This window comes from Macaca nemestrina, chromosome 11 (assembly GCF_043159975.1).
Source record: "Macaca nemestrina isolate mMacNem1 chromosome 11, mMacNem.hap1, whole genome shotgun sequence".
NCBI classification, from domain to species: domain Eukaryota; kingdom Metazoa; phylum Chordata; class Mammalia; order Primates; family Cercopithecidae; genus Macaca; species Macaca nemestrina.
Genome location: NC_092135.1, coordinates 89655173 through 89675121, shown reverse-complemented (window position 1 = coordinate 89675121; position 19949 = coordinate 89655173). Strand labels below are relative to the sequence as shown.

Sequence of the window (19949 nt, the reverse complement as noted above, 5' to 3'; positions counted from 1 at the left end):
GATCTGCTTGGAGATTAAAATTAAAACAAACAAACAAAAAAAAGAATTAAACAGGGATCAGCAAATTATAGCCCCAAACTTGCTTGCCAAATAACCTAAGGCTGCTTCCAGTCTACAAGGGCAGAGTTGAGTAGTTGTGACAGAAACCAAATGATCCACAGAATTCAAAATATTTTCTTTTTGACCCTTTGCAGAAAAAGCATGCTGATCTGAACTCTGGAAGAGAACCTTTGTCAATCAATATCTAGCGTTGTCCCAGGAAGAGAGATTCAATGTGTAGCAGACACTGGAAAGCCTACCTTATATAAGTGCAAGGGGATCTGCGCTGACCCTGCCCCATTTTTTCAAGTGAGTAAATTCCCCTTGCCATGACCTATTATCTGTCAAGAAATCTCATCACAAATACCATTTTCTAAGTACCATAATAACTGAGAACAACTATGAAGAAAAACAGATAACAGATAATAGTTGCTGTGAAAATATGGCCAAATTGTAAATTAACAGTTTAATATGCTGGATTTAAAATCACCACACAATGAATTTATAATTGGTATGAAACTCTTAAGTAGATCTGATCATATCTAAAAAAACTGGTAAAAATTAGTTTCTGAACTTTGCCAGAATCAAAGATTAGGATTCTTATTGACCCAAAAAGACAGATAAATGAAGAATATCCAAGTTAAGAAAGTTAAACAGCCTCTCAATCTACATCAGTTTATCAGTATGTTTCATGCATTAAATTTGTTCAAAGAATAAATAAACTTAATTGATGAAAAAGGTTTATATGCTTTTCAGCAATTGTATTCACACTGTGTTTCTTATTTGTTTTTATACCATGATAGAATAATAGGATGGAAAACATGAGACTCTGCACTATTTTGAATAATTCACAAAAAATTTTGGAATAGAATATAGATAGTTTAAGTTAATTAGATTGGCCCTATGAACCAATAATCTAATTTTCAAAGTAACATGGAAGAAGTAATTTTGGGTTACTAGCAAAAAAATTAAAGAAAAAGCTGGAAATAGTTTATAAAGAGGGAAAAAATTTTTAAACTGAATAATCTTTAAAAAGTAAATAATTTCTTCTTAATTTGAAAATATAGAGAAATTGGTGACAGTGTACACTTCTGGTTTTAGTCTCTTTTTATATAAATGTGTATTTAGGACAGCTTTAAATTTACAGAAAAAAATGCAAAGAAAATACAGAGTTCTTAATATACTCCTCATTCAGTTGCTCCCCCATTAGTATCCTACATTAGTATGAAACATTTATTATAACGAATGAACCAATATATTATTAACTAAAGGATTCCCTCAGTTTTTATTTAATGTCCTTTCTAGATTGGTTTAGTTTACCCATCCCTGAACCAAGTAGACATTGGCAAGGAAAATGGAATTGCTGTGATTGATTTAATTAATCCAGGCCGACCACTGGCAGCCCAACTATATGCCAGCTAACCTTAAGGGTGAAGTTGAATGGATGTTGACAGGTCAATCACTATATTCACTACAATGATTTTCTGATGAGGGATCTGCTAATATATACTATGGGGAAAAGAATCCTAATTCATCAATCAGCTTTTCCTTATTATTCTCCAATAGGACACTCACTAATATAACTAAACATGAATAGCCAGAGATGTTCATGACACAATAATTGTTTGACATTTCTAGAGGGTATTTCTAGAAACTTTAAAAATTTCCAACATTCAGAAAAACAGAAAAATTTTATATGATTTCTTGGTTTTCTTTCCATTCTATTGATAGACATGTTGCTTCCTAGGCACTAATTTAAACCCTATAGATCACTGTCTTTTCTTTAAAAAAAAAATATCTATTTTTTAGAGAATAAAATGCATTCACAAGATTAAAAATCAGAAGACTCAAGTATATATAGTGAGATTTTCCTCTACTACCTGTGTTCCCTAGTGATTTCCATTCCTCCCTACCACCAAAGTTACCATTTTCTTGTGCATTATTCCAGAGATAATTTGTGCAAATGTGTATTTATGTATATATTCTTTCCTCCACTTCTTTTTACAATGCTCTCTTCACCTTGCTTTTTGTCTTTATATCTTATTGCTCTTTCCATAGTGATATTGAGAGAGCTTGCTCATTCTGTTTTATGTCTTCATATTATTGCATTGATGAATTTACTGTAATTTATTCAATTAATCTCTCATTAATGCACATTTGAGTTATTTCCAATTTTTTGATATTACAAACTCTAAAAAGTGCTGCAATGTGTAAGCTGAGATATATGTCATTTTACCCCATTCCCAGGAGGATATCTGCAGAACAAACTATTGCCTTTCCATCTTTCACCAAAATTTTATTTTTACTCCAAGAACAAGTTTTGCACTGGGTGAGAATACTCACAAAATAACTTTCACTAATCTTCGTTTATTTAATATAAAACACTCATTCAAGTCACAGACCAAAACCAACTTCATATTATATATTTCACACACTAATTTACACTAAAACTCTATTGTCTCACTAACAACAATCACTTTCTTAGAGCTTTACTTGGAGTACCAGAACTAGCAATTGGAGGACACGTAACAAAATAATACCATTGACTGAATGTGAAACAAGTTGATAACAATATCAGGAAGATGAGACATGCCAGGAGATTGCCTGGCCTTGCTCGGTCGCATGGTAACTTAGTCACTGGCCTTGGGATCCTTTCAATTCAACTTGACATCTCAGCAAAGTTTCTAGGTTTGTGACCCTCTCCAGGGAAACTTCTATACATCCAAAGTTCTGTAAAATTTTCTGTCAGAGTTCTTAAAATTATAATACTCAGGGTATTTCAGATGGCTCCCATTAGCAAGGGTCAGGAAAGCTAAATGCATTCTTTTCTAGTTACCAGTCCAGGGCAGAAGCCAGTGTGCTCTGAACAAGATCTGAATATGGATTATACCATCACCTGGAACTTATCAATGAATGCTCCGTTCAGTCAGTACCCTCAGGAGCTCAGTAGTGGGACCCATAATGATAACATTATAATTAAAATACTCACATTTATCGAGCATTCACCATGTGCTCTGCTACCAGCTTTAAAAGCATTTTTTTCATGATTCTTTTTCACGATTCTAGACTTGATTCATTTGCAGATTTAATCTAGAAATCTTTTTCATGACTTTAAATTTCAGTCATTTGCAGATGTAGTACAAGGGTCTACAGAAAGCTCATCCCTTCCTCTTCCACTCTGTAACCCAAAGTTAACCTTGATGTCAGACTCTCTCATTTGTCCTAAGAGTGACTAAAATGAAAATATCCCTTCAAGAGGGAACACAGTAAACAGAACCAGTCTTTTACACATCATTTTGACAAATTTTATCATATTCTTTCCAGGATAAAATCTTCCTGAGGAGAGGACAGAAAGAGCTCTGTTGATATGTTAGAAGGTGGGGACAGAGTACTGCTAAAAAGGGAGCACTTAAAGGCAGGTTGATACACAGTAAAAGTTTAGTTGGCTTCAGAGCAGTATCTGAAATATAATCACCATTATTACCCATCTTCCAGTTATACATCTCTGTTATGAACGTGTGGGAAAACAAAGGCCAGAATGGTTTTGTTTGATTCTCCAAAGTATTGATAATAATAAACTTTAAGTAATGGTTCATTAAGTAGTGGCATGCTCAAGGATCAGAAACTTCTAATCAAAGCATTAGATAGCCTTCAGAAATTGCTTTTAGGTATTTATGAAGGGTGTTAGAGATTACCCCTTTTAAAATATAACCAACTCAAAGACCAGTTTCATAGACATTTGCTTTTCAAAATTATTTTTTGGAGATTTTGATCCCGGGTCTTTAAGCATTAGATGTGAGTTATTACTTATCAAGACCTAAAACCACTCAGACTGAAGAAGATCTCTACCCAGTTGCTGCAAGTGGTTGGCAAGTGGCATGGAATGCCTGAAGAAGTGGGTCACACAGTTAATTACACACAGTTTAGCCAAGAGGTAGGCAAAAGGCAATCTCACTCTGTCTCTTATCTGTGTCCAGTTTGAAACTTTATCATTGGCAGCAATTTGGTTTTTGTACCTTCTTAGCTTCCAAGGGGCATTAGGCTGGACTGTATCATTTATGGCCTCTCCTAGATAACTGAGTATACCTTGCTGAGTGAATGTCCAGGGCTGAGGGAGAAAAAAAAAGACTGTGTGGTGTCCCACTATAGTCCCTGAATATAGGCTCTAACCAGAAGCACACAACTGGGCTGTGATTACTATGGCCTCACCCTTATTTCCAGAGAATTACCCAGCAACATTACTGGAAATGAGCTGTCTTGTCCAGTCAGCTCCCTTTCTCTCAGCAGAAAGGTTAGAGCCCCATGAATTTCACAATGTTGCAGCTTCTTGGGAAATGCATTATGAATTTCCAAATCTCTTGTTCAGCCTTGATAAAATTCCCAAATGATTGCAAAAGTGAAAATAAAACCCAAGGCCATTTTGAACCTTGGTATTTACAAATAAGACAGGGAATAAAAATTACATGCAAGTAAACGGGACATCATAATTATATCGACTTTTTGGCACTTAGTAGAATCCATAGTTTCTGTGTGGAAGGAATAAATATTGATAGTAATACAAGTTTAATCTTGTCCTCTATTGCAGTAATTTATGGGATGTTAGGACTGATATGAATTTAAATAACATCTACTCCATACCTTCATATCACAAATTTGAGACCAGAGAGACTGTCAACACACTTATGGGCACTTAGCTTACATGGTAGAAAGAACACTCAGCTTACAATGAGAAAACTTGAACTTGAGTCCAAACCCCGACACTTTCTGGTTGTGACTTTCAGACAAGCCAGCAGGCCTCAATTTCTATATTGGCAAATTGGAGTAATTTATGCACCAGAAAGGCTTACTGTGAATGTTGCTTTGTTGAGGGAGGAACAGTGAAGTACCACCAAAAACTCGGAAATACATTGACTCTTAAAACTAGTAAAATTCACATAATAGATGAGAAAGCCACCTTCAGAAATTAATAATAAAATTGTCAATTTATGATGGAAGAGTTGTTTTTAAAACAAGCCTTTTTCCTGATAAAATATTACTAAATTTTCATCTTTTAAAAATCTAGACAATAAAAAACAAAGTGAGGATTGGCTTACTTATAACGTAGTGAGTAGATCTCCAAATGTATTCTGGAGGAATTGACCATCTACATACAGATAGGAACCTATCATATCTGCTTTTGACACTCAGCAAGATATTGGTATAATCTTTCAACATATTTGAGAGCACACAGAATTCTAAGGAAAGTGAATTGGGTGAAACATTTGGGAAGCTGATTTGATCTGAAATGTGATGTTAATTTGATAACCTGAGGAACGACAGTGAATAAAATAAGGCAGATTGGCAAGAAGTAAAACAAAAAGGAAGCCCCAAAAGGCCCAAATGTAGACCAGGAATGGTCCAAGGCTTTACAGGCTTTATTTATTTTTTATTTATTTTTATTTATTTTTATTTTTTGAGGCGGAGTCTCGCTCTGTCCCCAGGCTGGAGTGCAGTGGTACGATCTCGGCTCACTGCAACCTCCACTTCCCAGGTTTATGTGATTCTCCTGCCTCAGCCTCCTGAGTAGCTGGGATTACAGGCACCTGCCACCACGCCCAGCTAATTTTTTGTATTTTTAGTAGAGATGGGGTTTCACTATGTTGGCCAGGCTGTTCCACCAGCTCCAGCCTCCCAAAGTGCTGGGATTACAGGCGTGAGCCAGCACACCCAGCCAGGGGGATCTATTTTTGTCTTACTTTTTGGAAGTATTGTCTTAGTTATCTTGTTGCTTTTCATTTAGTTTTCTATGTAGTTATTACTAATTCAAACTCTACCTCAATTGTAGAAATCTCCTTTTAATATATTCAAATGCATTAGGACTCTAACAACTTCATCTTCTCAAGGAAATCTGACTTGCTTCCATCTGGATAAGATGCTCTTCAGCATTAAAAATCAAATATTTCTACAAGATTTGCTTGGAAAACAACCATCCCTAGCTCCCATCTTCCATTTTTCATGCCCTAGAGGCAACTACTTGCTCCCCGACACTGCCCAGCTGATGGAGGCTGCCTTCCTCATACTCCTGGGGACTCTCCTGGTCATTCCTAGTCTTGGATCTTGTTTCCTGATTCCTATGTCTTACTCTTTCTCAGCTTGTTTCCTAGTAAAGAACATAACTAAGTAGCTTCTTGAAAAAGAATGCAAAGAAAGTAAATGTTTTGAGGCTTTGTGCTATGATTTGACTGTGTCCCTCAAATTCACGTGTTGGGAACCTAATCTTCAAATTTATATGCTGATGGCATTTGGAGGTGGGGCCTTTGGGCAGTAATTAGGGTTAGATCAGGTCATCAGGATGGAGCCCCCATGATGGGAGTGGTGGCTTTATAAAAAGAGGAAGAGAGACCTGAGCTGACATTCTTTTGCCCTATCGCTGTGTGATGTTCTTGTCATGCTGTGATGCAGCAAGAAGGCCCTCACCAGATACCAGTGCTGTGCTTTTGTATTTCCTAGCCTCCAGAATCATGAGCTAAATAAACCTTTATTTTTTATAAATTACTCAGTCTATAGTATTTACTCATAAGAATAGAAAATGGACTAAGACACCTTATAAATTTGAAAATATCTTCAGTCTACACAATACTCTTTCAAGGCATAGAAGTCTCTTTTCCTGTGAATTTTGAAAGCACTGCTCTTTTAGATTTAGGTGTTGCTATTGAGAAGACAGATGACACTCTGGCTCTTCATTTTTAATATTAAACCTGTTTTATTCTAGAAGTTTGTAGTCTCATCTTTTTGTCCCTCTTGTGCTGAATGTTTAAATTCTTCAATACAAATTTACAGAGTGACTACTATGTGCCAGGCACTATTCTAGGTATTGAGGATATATCAATGACAGTTTTATAATGATACTCTCAGGTGAACATGAATTTCTCTCCATCATTCTGGTAGTTGGTGGGCCCTTCAACCTGAAAACCGAGATTGTAAGATTTCAATGTTACACATTTTTGATAATTTCCTACCCTCTGTTCTCTTCTTTTAGTAATACTATTATTACATGTTGGATCACCAGGACTGATCCTCTAATTTTCATATATCCTTTCTCCTCAATTATCCTTATTAGTCTTTCTGTTCTACTTCCTAGGAGATTTCTTTATCTTTTATCTCTTACATTAAATTTCTTATTTTTAATGTCATCTTTTTAACATCTAGGTTTCTTTTGAGCTTACTGAATATTCCTTTTATAGATAATCCTGCTATTTTATATATTTTCTTATTTTATTGTTCTGTTAGCAGAGCTTGTTTCCTTCAAGTTGTTTTCTTCTGTTTGGTTTGGTTTGGTCTCTATCTTTCATTAATAGGCTTTCCTCAAATATCTAGTGATTCCTAGCTCTCTAGTTTTATTTTAAGAATGAAGCATTGTGCTCGCTTTGGCAGCACATATACTAAAATTGGAACGATACAGAGAAGATTAGCATGGCCCCTGCGCAAGGATGACACGCAAATTCGTGAAGCGTTCCGTATTTAAAAAAAAAAAAAAAAAAAAAAAAAAAAAAAGAATGAAGCATTGAAAAGAGGATGTTTTGTATGCATGAGGAGACTCTCCATTGGGTTTGCTACAGGATGATGTGACATAGGCCAACATACTGGGCCAATGTCAATATCTTTTCTTTCAGGCTGATAAGATTGCCCAGACAATATTTCCAGCCTTCTGCTAAGAAAACATAAGCCTGGCTAACAGTGTTCTGGGAGCTAAGTGAAGGAAGAAGATTGAGGAAGTCTCAGTACACAATTTATATACTTAATCCCCAGCCTGCAATATTGTACCCTACATCCTTTCCTGGTAACCCCAATCCAGAGTCCTTGTATTTGTTCTTGGCACCAAAATGAGAGGCAGTCTCCCACCTGATAAGAATAGGAATGGGTCTTTATAGCAGCATGATTTATAATGCTTTGGATATATACCCAGTAATGGGATGGCTGGGTCAAATGGTATTTCTACTTCTAGATCCTTGAGGAGTCGCCACACTGTCTTCCACAATGGTTGAACTAGTTTATAGTCCCACCAACAGTGTAAAAGTGTTCCTATTTCTCCACATCCTCTCCAGCACCTATTGTTTGCTGACTTTTTAATGATCGCCATTCTAACTTGTGTGAGATGGTATCTCATTGTGGTTTTGATTTGCATTTCTCTGATGGCTAGTGATGATGAGCATTTTTTCATGTGTTTGTTGGCTGCATAAATGTCTTCTTTTGGGAAGTGTCTGTTCATATCCTTCACCCACTTTTTGATGGGGTTGTTTGTTTTTTTCTTGTAAATTTGTTTGAGTTCTTTGTAGGTTCTGGATATTAGCCATTTGTCAGATGAGCAGATTGCAAAAATTTTCTCCCATTCTGTAGGTTGCCTGTTCACTCTGATGGTAGTTTCTTTTGCTGTGCAGAAGCTCTTTAGTTTAATTAGATCCCATTTGTCAATTTTGGCTTTTATTGCCATTGCTTTTGGTGTTTTAGACATGAAGTCCTTGCCCATGCCTATGTCCTGAATGGTATTGCCTAGGTTTTCTTCTAGGGTTTTTATGGTTTTAGGTCTAACATTTAAGTTTCTAATCCATCTTGTATTAATTTTTGTATAAGGCGTAAGGACACATGCACACATATGTTTATAGTGGCACTATTCACAATAGCAAAGACTTGGAACCAACCCAATTGTCCATCAGTGACAGACTGGATTAAGAAAATGTGGCACATACACGCCATGGAATACTATGCAGCCATAAAAAAGGATGAGTTCATGTCCTTTGTAGGGACATGGATGCAGCTGGAAACCATCATTCTCAGCAAACTATTGCAAGAACAGAAAATCAAATACTGCATGTTCTCACTCATAGGTGGGAATTAAACAATGAGAACACTTGGACACAGGAAGGGGAACATCACACACCTGGGCCTGTCGTGGGGTGGAGGGAGGGGGAGGGATAGCATTAGGAGATATACCTAATGTAAATGACAAGTTAATGGGTGCAGCACACCAACATGGCACGTGTATACATATGTAACAAACCTGCACATTGTGCACATGTACCCTAGAACTTAAAGTATAATAAAAAATAAATTAATTAATTTTAAAAAAAAGAATAGGAATAGGGAATTCGGTATCCATTAGCTACTTACAAAGAGGTCTCACCAAATCCCATGTTTAAGCACCACCCTCATTCATAGTTCCTAAGATATCTGTGCTTCTTTTTTTAAAAAAAAAAAAAAAAAAAAAAAGGCCTCTCTATGTTGCCCAGGCTGAAGTGCAGTGGCTCTACATAGGTGTGATCAAAAAGCACTGCAGCCTTGAACTCCTAGACTCAAGTGATCCTTCCACCTCAGCTGCCTGAGAAGTTGGGACTACAAGCATGCAACACCACACCCAGCTATGTGCTCCAATTCTGGGGGGCTCTGTAAGGTAAATTGGGTTGGTTATCATCAAGCTAAAGATTCAGCTTTCTTGGTTGTCTTAATTCAGTTGCTACTTGTCTATCTGCTTCCCAGTTTCTAAAGTTTTATTGCTGTTGTCTCCTATCTCATTCCCTTTGTCCTTGTGCATTTATGTTTTGTTAACAATTATTTCATTGTTCTCTCAACTGGGTTCAGAAGGAAAGAGATTCGAATGTATGTGTTCAGTCTAACATCTTCAACTGGACTGTCCCAGATCCTGTGCTATTATTACTCTCTATGTTATAAGGAAGTTGGCAATGTTTGTCCTAACTGTTCTAGAAAGACAGGTAGTAAAACTAACAAACACAAATGCAGTCACTAAAGAAATATATTGACCACAGTTTGGATGAAACATCCATCAAGACCTCCATCATTTTTTTGTTTTGTTTTCATTCTATGCTTAACAGAAATCTTCTAATTATATGAAACTCAAAACGTCCAAAGTAAAATTGTTAATCTTGCATTCAAACTCTGGATGCTACCGTGTTCTCTTATTACCATGTAGTAAGATGGTCACTATCCTTCTAATTACTCATGTCAGAAATGTAGGAGTCATTCTAACATCTTCTTCTTCAGCCTCTTTATCTACCCATCACTAAGTTCTGTCATGAATATTTATGACATGTTTACTTCTTTTCATCTCTACTATGAAGGTCCTAGTTCAAGTTACTAGCACGTCTCTCCTAGACTTTTACAATTGCCTCTTAACTGATCTCTTTCAGCAACTCACTGGCCCATTCCCCAAACTGCAGTCATAGACACCTTTGCAAAATACAAGCCAGATCATATTCTACACAACCTGCCTAAAATCTCAGAGTTTCCTATGGATAAGAGTGACAGTCATTAGCAAGGCCTGTAAAAGCCTGCAGGGATTGGCCTTGTTCCTTCTCTGGTTTTATCTAGTGGTACTCCTCCCCTGGTGTCAGCTCCCTAGTCAGCCTGCCTTTCTTTCTGATCCTCTTTTTGTCTGAAGCTCTTTCCCCCTAAAAACCCCTTCAGGCAGAACAGCTCTCTTCTACAGCTGCTCCCCATGCCTAACTGCCCTGTCCATTGGCCCTGGTTATTGCTTACTCAATCCTTAGGTTTCTGTTCAGTGTCACTTCTTCAGGGAAGCCTAGTGAGGTCATTCTTCTTTTGAATTTATACATATAGAAACATGCTTCATTTCTTTATAGCATTGTCTCACTTATTAATTAGGCCCTCTTTTTATGTCTATTTGATTAATATCTGCCTCTCCCACCACACTATAAGTAATATGAAAGCAAGGAATACGTGTATTATTTCTCACTACTGTATTCTCAGGACTTGAGTAATTGCTGATTTTCCCTTTTAGAGTTGGTTTAAGAAAAAAAATATCTTGGATGGAGTCTTCTTTAAATTCAGAAAAATTTGAATATACTATCATGCAGCCTTTCTTTTAATGATTCAAGGTCATTGTTATTTTTTAAATACTGTAATACAGCCAATTTCTTAGTCTTTTGAGTGTATAGGGATATCCACTACTATGTTAAATAACCTCAGACCAATTGTCCAGGAATAAAATGAGATAACTCTAAAGTTTTCAAAGGAGAATTTTAGTTCTTTAATGCTCAGCAGAAGACAACTGACTGGTTCAATTACTACCTTCAAATATAGGAAATATTTAATAACAAAAAATATATATATAGTAAAATATATATCTATAATATATAGCAAAATATTTTGGCATACAAAGTAAGATTGGAGAATAAAGAACATTCAAAAAAACCAATAATTATTATTGTTATTGTTACCATTATGGAGTACTTATCACCTTTCAGTAGTAAGCAAGAGCTTTAAATGCATTACCCCATTTAATCCTCATTGCAACCCCCTGAGGTAGCTAACTGGTAGTATAATATTTCCATTTTACCAATGAGGAAATTCAGGCAGGTTAAGAAAGTGGTTAAGAAGCCATAGGCCCAAGCGATTGAGTTGGCATTCTTCCCCCAGGCAGTCTGGCTCCAGAACCTGCTGGCTTAATCCCTTTCATGAAAATGCAGATAAACAATTCTTTTCAAGAATTGCTTCACCAAAAGTAGATAGTTTCACCAAAAAAATATATATATATATACTTTTAAATTTGAGAGAACCTTCATCTGGACACAAGAAAAAACAATTTAGAAGAATTGAACATTGGAGTAAACTACTTTTAAAAATAAGTTATATGTCTGTTTTAATTAACTATGAAAAATAGAATGGACCAGGCATAGAGGCCAGAAGAGTCAGTCAATCATATCTTTAAAGATGAGGCAGGGACCCAGTGATCTTTTGACATCACCTCCAGGTCTCCAGCCCTGAGACTGAGTTATCCTTTGTTTCTAACCTTTTCCCTGGGTGAAAGTTTGCCTAATGTAATCAACTTTGTTTTATCCCAGGGTAGTTTATCCAGGACAAATCTGGCTTTATTGAGTTTGGTAGTCACTTTGCTTAATGACTTGCTGCGTTAACAACTTGGCATTCTCTTCACCCGCGATCAGCACCTACCCAGCTTAATTACTTGCTTTGTTGACATTATGCTGTCTTCAGGGAAACACTTTAAAATCCAAAAGTTAATGTCTTAGTCCTTGTGTGCTGCTATAACAGAATACCCGAGACTGGGTAATTTATAATAAGCAGAAATTAAATGACTCACAGTTCTGGAAGATGGGAAATCTGAGTTCAAGGGGCCAGCATCTGGCCAGGACCTTTTATTATATCATCCCATGGTGAAGGGCAAAGGGAGAATAAGAAAGAGACAGAAGGAGGCCAAACTTGTCCTTTTATAAGAAACCCATTCCTCTGATAATAAACCCACTCCTGTGATAATGGCATTAATGCACTCATGAGGACAGAGCCCTCATGGCCTTATCACCTCTCATTAGGCCTCACCACCCAACACTGTTGTATTGGGGATCAAGTTTTCAACTCGTGAACTTTAGGGGCATATTCAAATCATAGCACTTAACCACCTCCAGTTGTTGTTGTTTTGTTTTGTTTTTTTGTTTTTTGGTTTTTTTTTTTTTTTTTGAGACAGAGTTTTGCTTTTGTTGCCCAGGCTGGAGTGCAATGGCATGATCTCAGCTCACTGCAACCTCCGCCTCCCAGGTTCAAGCAATTCTCCTGCCTCAGCCTCCTGAGTAGCTGGGATTACAGGCATGTGCCACCATGCCCAGCTAATTTTGTATTTTCAGTAGAGATGGGGTTTCTCCATGTTGGTCAGGCTGGTCTTGAACTCCTGACCTCAGGTGATCCACCTACCTTGGACTCCCAAAGTGCTAGGATTACAGACATGAGCCACCGCGTCTGGCCAACCACCTCCACTCTTAATACCATTCCATCCCTTCCTGACCCAAGTATAAGATCATAAATGATACTAAGGAGAAAGATATAGGAAAAAAAATTAAAGAAGTTAGCATGATTGTCATGAGCATTTTGATGAACTAAAAAAATATGAAAAAGATGAAAGAAGACACTGTGGCTCAATAAATCAGAAAGGCAAGAGCCTGTAAGAATAGTGTTAGTAAGACTAAACTATTGTTTAGAATTACCATGAGGCTTACTTAAAATACAATAAAGATGCTTTAAAGAAATGGATTATATTTTTAAACACAACAATAATCCAACTTTGGCCAAGCACGGTAGCTCACACCTGTAATCCCAGCACTTTGGGAAGCCGAGGCAGGTGGATCACTTGAGCGCAGGAGTTCAAAACCAGCCCAGGCAACACGGTGAAACCCCATCTCTACAAAAAGTCCAAAAATTAGTTGGGCATGGTGGCTTGTGCCTGTAGTCCTGGCTACTTGGGAAGCCGAAGCAGGAGGGTCACTTGAGCCTGGGAAGCAGAGGTTGCAGTGAGCAGGGATCATGCCACTGCACTCCAGCCTGGGCAGCAGCAGGAGACCCTGTCTCAAAAAAAGAAAAAAGAATCCAACTTTATGGGCTAATGGTGTGTGTGTGTGTGTGTGTGTGTGTGTGTGTGTGTGTGTGTGTGTGTTGGTAATAGTGTGTGTAGAGGAAAGTATGCTAGAATTGGGGTCCCTCCATCTCTTCCCTGGACTTTCCAAGGAGCTACTGCTGACTCCCACCCTGCTCCAGGGAGGCCTTTACACTCTAATCTCTATGCAGGGGCCATTGTCCTCACCATGTAGTGGGCTGCAGGCCTTAGATGACTCATACTTGCTTTTGGAGAATACTTGTTCAAAGGCCTTAAAACCTTAAAATCTGCGTGCTCAACCTCACCAAATGCCATTATGTCTCCCTGTCTTATCGTAAAAAAACTTCCCCTGTTCCTCCCTCTGCTGGATCATTAGAAGAAGACGGGGAATAGAGGAGGAATTGTATATCTATTTAGACTCTAGACAAGTTATCTGCAGGAATGCCTTTGGTTTAGATAACTATAAAAAACTCCTCCAGTAAGGAGTTTAATCTGTTTTGTGGAATTTGAGACCAAAATGTCAGAAACACTTCCATACATCAGACTATCCATGGGCTTCTGTAATGTTTTCATAAAAGAGAGCACTTGATATATACAACCAGTTAGCAATTTTGATAGGACAATGCCAGTGGCCCAAAATGACCAGTGATTCTCTCATATGTTAAGATGCATGTGAATATGATTGACATTATCATTCTCAAAATACACTAAACCCCCAGTTTTATAAGGCTTAATCGCCTTTGGAATTATTAGTTCAATGTCTGTTTTATCCCCAAGTTCACTGCAGGCTTTATCCATTCAACAAGATGAATAGTGTCCTGAGAACAACAGCATGCAATACCCTGCTCCTCCCACTTTACACCTGTAATCCTTCCTCAGACTATAATCTTGTTTGAGGTCAAGGGGGTTTTGACTCTCTTTTCACTATTGTGTTTCCAGTATTTCACAGAATCCTTGTCACAAAGTAAATGCTCAATAAATAGGTAGATAAATAAAATAATACATTAATGACTTAGGAAGGAGTGTTGTCTTATCTTTCTCAGGATCCTAAGAACATCATTTAAGCCTTTTGCTCCCAAATCTGTCTGTACTTCAGGATCACCTAGGGAGCTTTTTAAAAAACAGAACTTAGAGCCAGGCATAGTGGCTCACATCTGTAGTCCCAGCTACTTGGGAGGCTGAGGCAGGAGGATAGCTTGAGCAAAGGGAGTTTGAGGCTGTAGTGCACCATGGTTTCACCTGTAAATATCCAATGCACTCCAGCCCAGGCAACATAATCAGACCCGATCTCTAAAAATAGTTCAAAAACTAAAACAAAACCCAGGTTTAGTCCTCACTTTCAAACACTGCAAGTAGTAGTTTACAAAGCTCTTTCAAGTAGTGTGATGTGTTGTTAAATTTGAGAGGCAACAATTTAATCTATCTGGCCTCAGTTTTCTCATCTGGAAAACAGTTGATCTACCCTCTCACAGAATGTCATTAAAATCAAATGCAATAAAATGTAAAGTACTCTGGCAAAGAAGAGACCGTGTATGACTGTGCAAGGTAGGACAAGAATGGACAGCGACCAAATAAATAGCCTACCAGAGAGAAAAAACACACAATTTCACAACCCAAGTGCTTCTCTGTGGCACATACATAACTCAACAAATTCTAAGATTTGAATAGGATCTGAATGTTTTCTGAACAAATCAACTCCTCACCTCTTTGTCTATGAATCTCCCATGTGTATCTTCTGTTTAACTTGGAAACAAAGCACCTATTTTTTTAAAAAAAAAGTATGGGGAAGTTATTGGAAAGACTGGCTTGTTTTGGGAAAGACCATTCATTCATTCCTCATTTTATTTCTTTGTTGCTCAACATTCATAACTAGTCATTTCAACCTCATGCTTGATCTCCAAACTTGCATCAACATAAGTGCTGGAGACATGATTGTGCTCTGACTGGATTCCCTGGATCCCCTTTATTGTTTCTGTCTGCTTATCTCCGAATCTCCCAGCTTCCGCACACTCAACTCTTAACCTAATTCACCAGACCGCTTCTTCAGAGATCTACCCTCGGGCTACAGGACACCATTAGACAGGATGCACTGAGGGCCAGAAGTGGGGTGGGGTGGAGTTGATGTCCCACCCCTCACCCCAGGGCAGCAAGTAGTGAACCCCAGAATTATAGAGGAGTAGGAACACCCAGATTATTTGCCTTGATGCAGAATAAACCATACAGTGTCAATTACACTCCAGAACTCCTGTGGATTTAGACTGAGAATGAAACTTCACCTGCAATTGGACCCTTGCTTGGCTTCTTCCTCCTCCTATTCTACTTCCCCAACTCCCTTATTGGTTTCTCACTTAAGAACTTCCTTAACAGTTATTTGCCCACAAATCTTCATCTCAAGATCTTCCCCATAACTTCTTCATCCTGCTCAACCCCAGATATTATATATTTTTTAAAACTTCATTTACAGTTGTTTGATTACCGAGATGGAGTGTGTACCTATGTGTCCATAATAGTTAAGTCAGTTGATTTCTTCTTTAGTGATCACACATCCTTGGCTCATCTTGTTAATTCAGATTAGGTATTTTTGTGTGTAATTTACGTACAGGAAAGTAAACCTATTTTAATTATATAGCTCAACACATTTTTACACATGTACACACCCATGTAACCAACACCCAGATCAAGATATAGAATATTTCCAGCACACTAAGGCTCCCCAGTCTTCTTCCCAGTTAGCAGTAACCACCCCCAAGTAATTACTATTCTAATTTCTATTGGTATAGATAAATTTAGCCTGTTTTATAGGCTTATAAATGAAAACATCTTGTACATACTCTTTTGTGTCAAGCTTCTCTCATTCAACATTATGTTTGGGAAATTCATCCAGGTTGCAGTATAGTTCATTCTTTTTCATTTCTGTGTGGTTTTCCATTGTATAAGTACACCACAATTTATTTACCCATTTTACTGTTGATGGAAATGTGGGTTTTTTGCAATATAGAGCTTTTATAAAGAAGGCAGCTATGAACATTTTTTACAAGTCTTTAGGCAGATGTAAGTAGTCATTTCTGGATGTGTACTTAGAACTGATGTTGCTGGGTCATAGATTATAGATTGTTTGGTTTGATTGGTGGTACAGCAAACATAGTAACTGTCATATTTGTATAAATTTCTGCCCAATTGACTGCTTGTCTTTTTAATAATAGAAATCTTCTTTTTCCCCAAGTTTCATTGCAGTATGATTTTCACATATAAAATTCACCCTTTATAAATGTAAAGTTTACAGAAATACCATATGACCCAGCAATCCCATTACTGGGTATATACCCACAGGAGTATAAATCATTCTACTATAAAGACACATGCACACGTATGTTTATTGCAGCACTATTCACAATAGCAAAGACTTCAACCAACCCAAATGCCCATCAGTGATAGACTGGATAAAGAAAATGTGGCACATATACACCATGGAATACTATGCAGCCACAAAAAAGGATGAGTTCATGTCCTTTGCAGGGACATGGATGAAGCTGGAAACCATCATTCCCAGCAAACTAACCCAGGCACAAAAAGCCAAACATTGCATGTTCTGACTCATAAGTGGGAGTTGGACAATGAGAACACATGGACACAGGGAGGGGAACATCACACACCAGGGCCTGTCAAGTGTTGGGGGAGAAGGGGAGGGATAGCATTGGGAGAACTACCTAAGGTAAATGACTGGTTGATGGCACATGTATACCTATGTAACAAACCTGCACATTCTGCACATGTATCCCAGAACTTAAAGTATAATGAAAAAAAAAATTGACTAGGATTATAGTCATTTAACCGCCACCAAATCAAGATAAAGAACATTGCCATTACCCTGGCTGGGAGTGGTCACACCTGTAATCCCAGCGACTCACACCTGTAATCCCAGCCCTTTGGGAGGCTGAGGCAGGAGGACCATTTAAGGTCAGGAGTTCAAGACCAGCCTGGCCAACATGGTGAAACCTCATCTCTACTAAAAATACAAAAAAATTAGCCCGGCATGGTAGCACATGCCTATAGTCCCAGCTACTCAAGAAGCTGAGGAGAATCACTTGAACCCGGGAGGCGAAGGTTGCAGTGAGCCAAGATCATGCCACTGCACTCTAGCCTTGGCAACAGAGCGAGACTCCATCTCAAAAAAAAATTAAACAAAACAAAACAAAACTTTACCTGTTTATTCTTTAAGATTAACTCTAGAATTATTCCAGAAAGTGTCATAAAAATGACCATTGCCTTCTCTGAAAACACAGATATGTAATAAATCACAAGTCCTAGCTCTTGAGTTGGACAGGTCAGCCTAGGAATCTCAGTCGCTTACTTGCTGGATAACGTTAGACAAGCCGCTATCCTCTCTGATAATCAGTTTCCTCTCCTGTAACATGATTATAATAATGGCGCCTGCGTCATGGGGTTGTTATAAGAAATGGTGAACATAACTAATATAAACGAGGGCTTGCCATTTGCCCAGCACTGTACTAAACACTTTATAGTGACGTATTTAAATCTCACCACAATCCTGTGAAGTATGTATTTTCCCTGTCCTGGTTTTATAGATGCAGAAATTGGAGCACAGGGAAGTTAAGTAAATTGCCTGAGGCCTGAGTCGGGCTCACGAGCAGTGTGCCAGCTACTACAGGGCTTCTCTGCTTCACAGATAAGGAGGTGACACAGGGGAGCATGGAGCACAGAGCCCAGCATGAAGAATACAGAAAGGCTAACTTTTATTGTCATCGTTCATCTTCTTTATATTCTCAATAAAGCTGTATAATTGTCTTCATTTAGGTCATGCACATTTCTTGTTAAGGCTGGTCATAAATATTGCATGCCCTTTTGTACTATTGTGCATGGGGTGTCTCTTTTTCCTATTATGTTTTTTCATTGGTTTTTTTGGGGATGCAGCAAAAGCTATTGACTTGTTTACATTGAGTAGCTAAAAGAAAACGTTAGCGGCACATTAGTACCATTTAAAATTCCGCGCCAAACAGCAGTTTTAATTATGTATGTTCTTTTAATATCAAATGAAGTTAGTAGATAGATAATGAGAAAAAAATGGAGGTTAGAAATAACGTTTTAGATTTTTTCACCCTTGGTCAAAGAGGAATAAAGAGAGAAAAGAGTAGAAAAAATGAATACACTCATCTGAGAATAGTACCCAAAAAGCCATAGCATATTACACCTCCCCGCAGAAAAAATTTTTGCTCAATTTTCTTTTTTATGTGATATCTTAAAATAATATTTACAGTTTAAATCAACTAAATAAAAATTTTAAGGTCTTCTCACCACTGGAAGAATTGTGAGATAAGCAAATATTTCTTCCCGTTTAGATGTTCATGTTTTATTATTCTTGTTAATCTAACCAAGAGAAAATAACTATTTCTTGTGAAAACATGATCTCTCTTAAATAGCCAAATTTTGTACTTATCAAGGGAAAAAACTGACAATATATTCAAAGGTTTTGACCTTTGTATAGTAGATATATTTGAAAGTGAATATGTCAACACTCTTAAGAACATTTTAGTGCCAGCCAAGATATGACTGTGTCAAAGTAACATAATGACTGATCTGCTATCAGTCGTGACCTAATGGAAAAAGATGCTTCATTCAAAGTTTAAAAGTAGAATAACTTGAGGAGCGTTAATCAAAGTACTGTTTATAAAAGGTTCGGAAGTATAGAACTACAATGGACGGTGCAGCACAGTGGGACCAGTGTCAATGAAACTGTTGCTGTACCAGACCAAAAGGCAGGGGTGGAGGAGCAGTGGAAGGCCTTCAGACAAAGCCATGTTATGAAGATCCCAAAGGACAATCAGATCCAAATCCAACATGTGAAGCCTAATGTGCACTCAAAGGAGGCCCACTTACAGCACAAGAAAGGATGGTCTTTCCTTAGAGTCACTCCATCCATGGCTCTTGACATTTACTTTTATTAAACAGAAGAAAACTAGTTAATGTATTAATTAAGACTTTGGGTTTGCAAATGACAAACACCTAAGTAAAACTTGTTTAAAGAAAGAAAGAAAATGTATATGATCACTACTCGGAAATTCAGGAGTACAGCTGGCTTCATATGTTGCTGGATTCAGAAGCTCAAACAATTTTAAGTGGAGAATACTTATTCCCCGTTTTCTTTCTCAGGGTGAGCAAGCATGAACAGAACCCTCACACCTTCTCTCAGTGTGCTCATTTATTTCTACCTTCGGGAAAGTAGAAATCTAAGATCTAGCAGAAACTCACCAAACTGTGAGCCATGACTTGGGAGAGAGTTATCCAACTGGGGATTTGGGAAAGAAATGGGCATCTGGGCATGGTTCAGCTCTTCCAGTGCCCTTCATTCTCTCTGATTAGTTTGTCTGTCTTGTCATCTGCCTTCCTTGTGCTGAGCAGTCCACAGTGGAGGACAAGGTCCAAAGATTCCAGCCATGCCAGTGGCCTGTTGCATTAAGGAGAACTAAGTAGAAGCATGAACTAAGATAAACTAAGGAGC

General features: G+C 37.8%; 1 long non-coding RNA gene and 1 other non-coding gene across 10 annotated transcripts in view; both read left to right on the top strand.

Moving 5' to 3' along the window:
• Positions 1-19949, top strand: part of LOC105468195 (uncharacterized) — a 77346-nt gene that overhangs the window by 14600 nt on the left and 42797 nt on the right. For all 9 annotated transcript variants that reach the window (XR_011609938.1, XR_011609937.1, XR_011609935.1 and 6 more), the window contains one exon: positions 195-348. This is a non-coding gene — a long non-coding RNA (uncharacterized lncRNA). The remainder of the gene's footprint in view (positions 1-194; positions 349-19949) is intronic.
• LOC112424356 (U6 spliceosomal RNA) lies at positions 7437-7543 on the top strand. Its single transcript, XR_003015104.2, has one exon. It is a non-coding gene; the product is annotated as a U6 spliceosomal RNA (small nuclear RNA).